Consider the following 8,999-nt stretch of genomic DNA (forward strand, 5'->3'; position numbering starts at 1 on the left):
CAAATAGTGTTCCAACCACAGGATTCTTGGAAACACTCACCGTTATTAAGGGGGCTTTTGAATGGCTTGTTTCAACTTGAATCCTGTCAACCAAGTGGCTTTTATTGTTTGTGACAGTCCCAGTGACCAGTATGGTCATTCTTTCAACTCTCATTTATTCAGGATTAAAAAGGAAGCATGCATAGACAGTCTCTGAGGATAATTCTCAAATCTCTATGTACCACCAGTCATCAAATACTCTGGGTTTTTTTTTTTTTTTTTTTTTTTTTTTTTTAATGTCTGTCGGGGAATGGGGTTATCGCTCAGTGGTAGAGGGCATGCTTGACATGCACGAGGTCCTGGGTTCAATCCACAGTGTGTCTGCTATGGGGAAAAAAAAGGTCTCTCATATCTCCTCTCCACTCCATCCTCACAGCCAGGCCCTTGGTCTAGGGGCCAGTTTTAACTCCTGCGTGGACTAGAACATTCACTCCTTAATTGTTCTCGTCTTCTTCCCCCCTCCCCCACTGCATCCATCCTGGACCCCTGCCACGTTAATACTCTTAAACACAGATTTCGCTTTCTACCCTCCTCCACCACGTGTGGACGGTGGACTCTGTTTTCTCTACGCCATCTTGCAAGATTTCCAGGATTAAGTGATTCCTGGCCGAGAGACAAAAACACAGTCATCCCATTCCCCAAATGGATTTGGATGACGACTGGTAATAAAATCAGGTCTAACTCCAAGAGGAGACGGTGGACACGAGCCAAGGTGGGTCCATGAGGAATCGCACATGACCTGGCAGCACACTTAACACTGGATAAAGGTCACTAGCATCTTACCACATCACTGCTGCCTGGACAGTTGGACATGTTTTATTGGGAAAATGACTTTTCTCTTTGTTTCCATGCCTCTGCCCTAGTAGGGTCAGTGATAAATACATGAGAACTTTTGTTTGAAAAAAAACAAAACACAGATTTCACCATTCCTGCACTATGGGGATCTGCGCTCTGTCTCTGCTGAACAAGTTCAAGAGCCCGAGCCCTAGACCTGGTCTCTGCAGCATCTCATCCTCAGTTTTCCTCTCCATGCAGATGAGCAGCCTCATTCTTCCTCACGGGCCCACTCCATCTCCACGGCACCGCTTGCTGGCTCGGGTGGGCCCCGGTCCTGGAAAGCCTGTCTTTTGCTCCTTAAAGGCCCAGAGAAGTCCAGCTCCTCTTCCAAGGCCTTTCATATTGATGGCCCCCTATTCGTGAACGCCGGTGGTCTGTCGCCTTCTATTTTGGCACTTACATTATTCTATTATGCTTGTGCTGTGTTTAACCCTTTCATACATGTAGATCTAAATTATAAGCTCCTGGGGGTTTTCAGGACTTATTTTAGGCCAACTCTGTCCCATAGAAATGTGATGTGAGCCCCAAATACAAGCCTTATATGTAGTCACTGATTTTTCTAGTTGCCATATAGAAAAATAAACAGGTGAACTTAATTTGAATAACATTTTATTTAACCCAATTCGTCCAAAATATTATTTCAACGTGCCATCAGTATAAGCAGTGGTTAATGAGATATCTTACATTCTTCATGTCACACAAAGTCTTTGGGATCCAGTGTACTGAAAGTCTCAGTTTGGACCAACCACATTTCAGGTGCAGTAGTCCTTTGGGGCCAGTGGCTACCATGTTGGACTGTGCTCTTAGCCCTTCATATCCTGCACGTTTGGGTGACGATATAATGTACACAAAGAGTGTGACTCAACAGATTGTTGTCACCCCGGAGGAAGGTCTCTGGCACATGTCCTTGACCCTAATCTGTTTATTTTTCTCAGAGATGGCTTGGATAGTGCAGAGTGGTTGAAAACACCTGCTCCACAATGTGTGTATGGTTAACAAGACTGGATTGTACACGTAAACATAAGAGGGTGGATTTCATGTTATGTGTTTATTACTACAATTAAAAAAAAAAAAAAAGAACATCCTCTCTGAGTCAGAGAGACCTCAATTTCAAATCTCACTTCCACCACTAACTACACACGTAGATGTGAGTCAGTTAATTTCCTTCTCTCTGCTTGCATTGTTCATAAATGGGGATAATTACCCCAACCTCAAAGGAGGGTTAGAAAGAGTAGATGAGATGCTGTCTGTCAAATGTTTACTCCACTACACAGAGCATATTAAACCCTTAAAAAATATTAGGCTTCACCACTATCATTATCACCATAAATGGTATGTTTATTAATTTGGCAGATGAGATAATTCTGGGAAAGATAGGTATTAAGTTAGACTAAAGAATCAAGATTCAAAAAGCTTTTCACAGACAGATTCATAGGTTGAATAAAACAAGCTGAAATTTATATAGGTAGGTGAAAGTATTGCATTTAGGTTAAAAAAATCTAACTACACAAAAATAAGCTGTCAGCTGTCAGTAGTCCATATGTAAAGAGGCACTTAATTATTTTATAAATTAAAATTTAATTTAATTCTATAAATTAAAATTTTTATTTGACTAAATATACTTAGGAATGAAATTATCATTGTCCTTTTAATTTTGTTAGACATTTAAAGTAACATGGAAACAGTGCGGGAGGGTGTAAAGTAAAAGGTTAAAACTCTCCCTCTCAGAACCTCTGTTTCCCACTCGCTGGAAGTAGGGAGCCATTTTCTTACATGTCCTTCCAGAAATGTCTTCTGCCTAAATAAACACATATTTGTTTATCTTTTCCGCCTCCTGTTCATTTATCTGTCTTGGGTCAATTTTAGGATTAGTCCAGCCCCAAGAACTCCAGAAGCACGGACGGGAAAATGACCTCCTCTCTGAACAAGCCGGTGTCTGAAACCACATCCCCGACGGTCACCTGGCTCCATTTTGGTTGCCTGAACCATAGTTCACCTCATTTGGATTTTTAAAGAACTTTATTTCCATCATAATTTTTTAAAATGGAAGTACTGGGGATTGAACTCAGGACTTCATGCATGCCAAGCATGTGCTCTACCACTGAGCTATACCCAACTCCCCCTCCCCAATTTGTTTATTCTTTTAAAATTTTAACACTTACGGGGATAGACTATTATTCTCTTGTGCAACTTACTTGAAAAGGAGTTTTAAAAAAGTTGGATTAAAGTTCAATATTATTTCAAGGTGGGATGTGTCAACTCCAAACTTTAATTTGATTTTTTTTAAAATTGAAGTACAGTCAATCACAATGCATCAGTTTCTGGTGTGCAGCACCATGTCCCAGTCATGCATATACTTACATATATTTATTTTCATATTTTGATTTTAAGCTTCAAAAGAAGCAGGCTAACAGTAAAATGGAGGAAATAGTCCAATGCTATTTAGAACTTGTCAAACATATCTGGGAATTTTCACTTTCATGTGGACACCACCTTTCAAGAAAAGTACTGACAAACTGTACGTGTCTGGAGGAGAGTGATTAAGAGGGGAAAGGTAATTCAAAACCATGTCTTCACAGAAGACCAGCTGGAGGACTTCAGGATTTTTAACCAGAAGGAGCGATGTCCCAGAGGAATGTGCCCGCTGTTTGGGAGGAAAAACAGCCATTCTAATGACCTCAGGGAGCAGTGCTTGAGCAGAACCAGGATTCTAATAGCTGGGGGCATATTTTGACTAAGTAAAGACTCCGGTGGACATAAATGAGACAATGCGTGTAAATGGGCTTTTTAAGTTGCCAGCATGGAGGAAAATTCTTTCTAAAAATCAGGAAGGTCTGACGTTGGAATGGACAAGCTTCCCCAAGTGTGACCCACAATCATTTCAGATGTTTAAGGAGAGGCTGGCACCCCATTAACAAAAATAATCACGACGTTCTTAAAAGCATTTCACTCATTATCTCAGAGAGATTTATTAGTCTCATTGAGCCTGGCTCATTGCCTGGCACAGAGTAGGCTGAAGTGCAAAGAAAGAAGGGAGGAAGGAAGGAAGAAAGGGAGGGAAGAAGAAAGGGAGAAGTGAATAAATGATATTAATACCATCTTATCCACTGTCTTATAATCAAACATTAAGCATAATCATTAATATTGTCCTGTCACCTAAGCATCTTCCCTCTTTGTGTTTTTCCCTCCCGCTCACGTGTCTATTTCAGTCTCCTGGATTTCTCACGCACACTGCACTTGGCCTCCCCTCTCCCACTAGATTTGATTACTGCTGAAAACCCTTCCGTTCCTTCTCATCTCCGAAGGGCATATTGTTGTCTGGTTAAGCTCCTCATGTTTGTGGCAGATTCTTCCCAAATGTTCTAATTCATTTACCACATTTTTTCTAGGTTTCTGCACTCTCTAGCTTCTTCTTTCTTTTTTTGACTTCAAAGGGCTAGTGAGTGAAGGTGTTTCTAAGGACTGGTGGAGAGGTGCTCTCTCTTACAATCTGTTGCATTTCAAGTGGTTTAACCATCACTTCTAAGTGCCCACGCTGGTCCAGCCTTTTACGCAACCAAACAGCTACCTGGATCCTGCCTCTGGCTTCTCCTCAGTAAGAAGACAGTAGCCTGTGGCAAGGTCCCGTTATTTAATGAGCTGAGCAATCAGCTACCTTTAATGAACACCTTATTCCTTTTTCACCAGGTGGGATTCTGACTAACACCTCCTAAAGGTTGCACGGGTCAGATGAGAACAACCCATGAGGAATCTATCAAGTGCTAGTATTTCTGTTTCCTGTCCGTTGCTTTCTGCCACCTAAAGCAGGCTGTCATTTCCTCTCAATTCAAAAAATGCATTAGCCTCTCAACTACTCCCCCAGCCTCTAATCTCTGTCTCCACCCCCAACCTACTGGACACCCAAGTGCCAGTCGGATCCTCTAATGCTCAGATTGTGTTGCTTTAAAAGACTCAATAGCTTCCCACTGCCTAAGGAATAGAGCACGCAATCTGAAACCCTCCCCAGTCTGAGGTCAAAGCCACAGCTCCCACCTCTCTTGGAGCCCTTTGTCTCACAAATGCCACCCACCTTCCAACCAACTAAGACTCTTTCCGCCCTTCCCTGGTCTGGCTTCACTTACCCCAAGTCTGCTTACACATCAAGCCCAATCTAAGTGAACATGCTCCTGGGATAACTTTTCTGAGCCCCACAAGGGATCTTCCCCTGCTGGGACTGCCAGGGTTTGCTTTCTATTTCTGTTACAATGTTACCTCTCCTGACGGATGGTAAAGGACTAGAAGTCATGAACTGGACCTCCCCCATCTTTATGTTCATTGCAGAGCTTAGCACTGTGGTTTACACACAGTAGATATGTTACTAGAGCATAGGTTCTTGTCTCATCACAGAAAGAATTTGGAGATGAGACAGGAGGTCAAGAAAGCAAAGTGAGGACTTATTAAATAATAGCACACTCTCAAGGGGAGAGCAGGCAGAATCAGGTGTGTAGCTGCACTGAGTTTCTTTGGCAAGCTGGTTACATGGGGTGTAAAAATGATTGGGTGGAATAAGTTCATTGGGGAGGGAGGCATTTGGGGTCGCATTTTCTGATTTTTATCCCAGCTCCACCTTCCCGAGGGGAGGAGGGATTTTTGTCCTTATTTAGTCTTGATTGGAAGTGTCATGGTGTCAGTGCATGACAGGTACTTCATAGCTGCAAGGCTAATTTTATTGTAATGAAGGCATAATGAGACTCAATGTCTGCTGGAGAATCTTCTGCTATCTTAGGCCTAGTTGGTTCTAACCAATTTATGTCCTATCCTCAATGGCTGTGCCATTCTTTTAATGGTTATGCCCTGCCCCCTTCCCTCCTGCCTCAGGCAATCAACAAGTTACATCTAATAATACGTTCTTTAAAAAAATGTTTTTATATCACTAGGTGCCTAGCATTGTGCCAGGTCACATAGCAGCTAAAAAAAAAAAAAAAAAAAAACAAACAAAAAACGACTTGCCCTTGTCCCTAACTAAATAAACAAAATGTTGTTCGGGTGATAAAGCAGCAATTTAAAAACTATATGAAAGAATCCATGATTACATGCTAAGTTCTTGGTTCCACTTAGTGTATACACAGTTGTATATAAAGATCTTCAAAAAGCTTTGTGTAAACTTAAGAAAAAAATTTTTTAACTTTAAAGATCCTTTTATTTTACTTTTTTGTTTGTTTGTTTTAGGTGGTGGTGGGTAGGTAATTAGGTTTGTTTGTTTGTTTATATGGAGGTACTGGGGATTGAACCCAGGACCTTGTCCATGCTAAGCACACACTCTACCACTGAGATTTACCCTCCCCATCTTGTGTATGCTTTTTAATTTACAACTTGTTTTAGAAATGACAGAAACATAAGAAATTACATCTTGAAATAAATACATTTGCTAAAATTGTGGCCAAATATCTTACACAATGGCTCTCAGAGTATTCTAATTTTAGATCCTGCAACAAGTGAAAAATGTCTACCATGGGCGAGAAGACAAAGTTCTCTCTCGTTAGCAGAATTTAAGGTCATCAGCTCCAAAAAGAAAGCTCAATTGGATTTTTAGTCTGTTTGTCAGGTTAATCCTATTCTAATCACAACCCAAGTCATTAAACTTTTAGAATGATTACAAAAAAACACAAAAAGACTCATGATATTCCAGAAGGCACACACCAAGTGGGCGGGGGTTAGAGGTGGGAGGGAGAAGTGGCTGGATTAGTGACAGGACAGGACGGAGGGAGATGAGTGTGCCTCTTGGTGAGTCCTTGAAAATACCCACCGAGTTCACAGTGCACGGCTGAAAAGGCTGGGAAGCAAAGCTTAGATCCACAGAGTGTCATCAGATGTCGGCGACTCTGAGGTCCGTGCTCCCAAGCCCAGGTCCTGGACCTTGATCTACAAAATCTAAGAACAGGTGTGGGTTAATGAATAGACCACTGAATTAAAAGTCTGTGTGGTCTGACTTCCAAGAGCCCGTGAACAACAAAATTAAACAAAAGAGAGAGAGGGGGGTGAAAAAAAGGCTGATTAAGCTGAGTAGGAGATGGCTGGAGTTCATTCTGGTTTGAGGTCAGAATGCTGGTGTTTCAGAATTAAATGAAAGCAAAACCACATATTTTCTGAAGTTTTTTTGTTTTAAATTACTTCATTCCTGTTATAAGCACAAACCTTAAAAGATATCTGATATTTATTTTGCCTTTGAATAAGCAGCTACTGCCTAACATGCCCATGGATATAAAAATATTTGGTGAACTCTTGCATAATTACATTTTGGGTTTATACAAATAAAGTCTTAATCAGTACTACAGAAATTCTGTAGAAATTTCTATTCACACTGGATGTTACTTGTTGATATAAATGGGACTATTTCAATGTGTCCCATTCATTAAGTAGGTATCAGAACAAAGAGCCTACGTCTAAAATTGTAGGGTTGGCATCATGTAAACTGTCCTTCTTGGTCTAATACCAGAGACAAGGTGCTGCCATCCAGCTGGCGCCACTCCACTTTCCTTCTTGCCAACCGTAATCCTCTCCAGTATGTGCTTTCAAATGATTTCAGTGCCCTGATGCTCTGAAATTACTTCTTTTCTAATTGCACCATCACATAACCGAACCTCCTATCACCTCACTCCAGAGATTTCTGCTAGCTCCTGCAGGATAGACAGCAACATGACACATGAAGTTAAAGGAATTCATGCCAGGGTGTGAACGAAAGGTCAAATGTACCATCCCTTTCCCTCCCTTACTCCTACACAAGCAAATCTGCAACTCTCCCAGACACCCACTGTTTAAATACAGGAATGAATGAATACCTGAAATCTGGAAATGTAAGTAGGCAATTAGTGGAAGATGAGGCATTGTGATGAGGTGGAAAATTCTGGGCACTGGGTGGAGTGGGAAGCTTTCCTGATACCCTCAAATCACACTGCTTGCCCTGGGGCTTCTCCACGCTGGTTTCACCCACTTGCCAGGAGCCAGTGAGAGCTCCTGCCAAGCACTGATTCTGGAGAGGGCTCTGTGGGGTGGCAGATTAAAGGGGCCAAAATCCCACAACAGTGCAGGGCTCTTTTATGTTGAGTGTCTGAAGTGCTCAGAACACTTTATAATTATGATCCTATTGAATGTATTTAGAACAGTGAAGTCTCTTTTATAAGTAAAACCAGTAATCAGTGAGCAATAAAGTTATCCACTCTGTATACGCTGCATTAGTTTTAAAATTTTATTTATTTTATTGAACTATAATTGGTTTACAATGTTGTGTTAGTTTCTGGTGTCTAGCAGAGTGATTCAGTTATACATACATATATATATTCTTTTTCATTATAGGTTATTACAAGCTATTGAATATAGTTTCCTGTGCTCTACAGTAGGACCTTTTTGTTTATCTATTCTGTATATAGTAGTTTATATCTGCTAATCCCAAACCCCTAATTTACCCCTCTCCCATTTCGCCTTTGGTAACCACAAGTTTGTTTTCTGCGTCTGTGAGTCTTTCTGTTTTGTAAGTAAGTTTGCTTGTGTTTTTTTTTTTTTTTTAGGGTCCACATATAAGTGATACCATATGGTATTTGTCTTTCCTTGCCTGACTCACTTCTCTTCGTATGGTAATCTCTAGGTCCACCCATGTTGCTGCAAATGGTATTATTTCATTCTTTTTTATGGCTGAGTAGTATTCCTTTGTATACACACACACACACACACACACACTATGCTAGTTTTTAATCTGCAGTAGCACTTTCTCCACAAATCAGTCCCTCTTTAACTTTTCTGTCTCTAATCTGGTTCTAGCATCTGTCATTTTTCTTCTTCCTTGAAAGGGTAGAGGGTGTTTTGCTCTCTTTTGTCTCCCTCTCTGAGATGTGAGTCCTGAGTGTTTATTTTTGCCTCAGAGTTGATGGGTAGTTTCTGAAACTTAATCCTTTTCTTCACTCTCCTAACATTCACATTTAGAATTACTTCGTGTCCACAGCCAGGCTGAAAGACGTGTTTTTTCTTGTTCCGAAGCTCTGCGAGTGGACCTGGCGCTCTTCTTGGTGGCCGTCAGCATGACTGGATGTTGCCATTTACTGAGAAGTCCAGCTCGCCCTGCAGTCTGGGTCTGGACCCAGGGTCTGGGT

This window comes from Camelus bactrianus, chromosome 11 (genome assembly GCF_048773025.1).
Source record: "Camelus bactrianus isolate YW-2024 breed Bactrian camel chromosome 11, ASM4877302v1, whole genome shotgun sequence".
NCBI classification, from domain to species: domain Eukaryota; kingdom Metazoa; phylum Chordata; class Mammalia; order Artiodactyla; family Camelidae; genus Camelus; species Camelus bactrianus.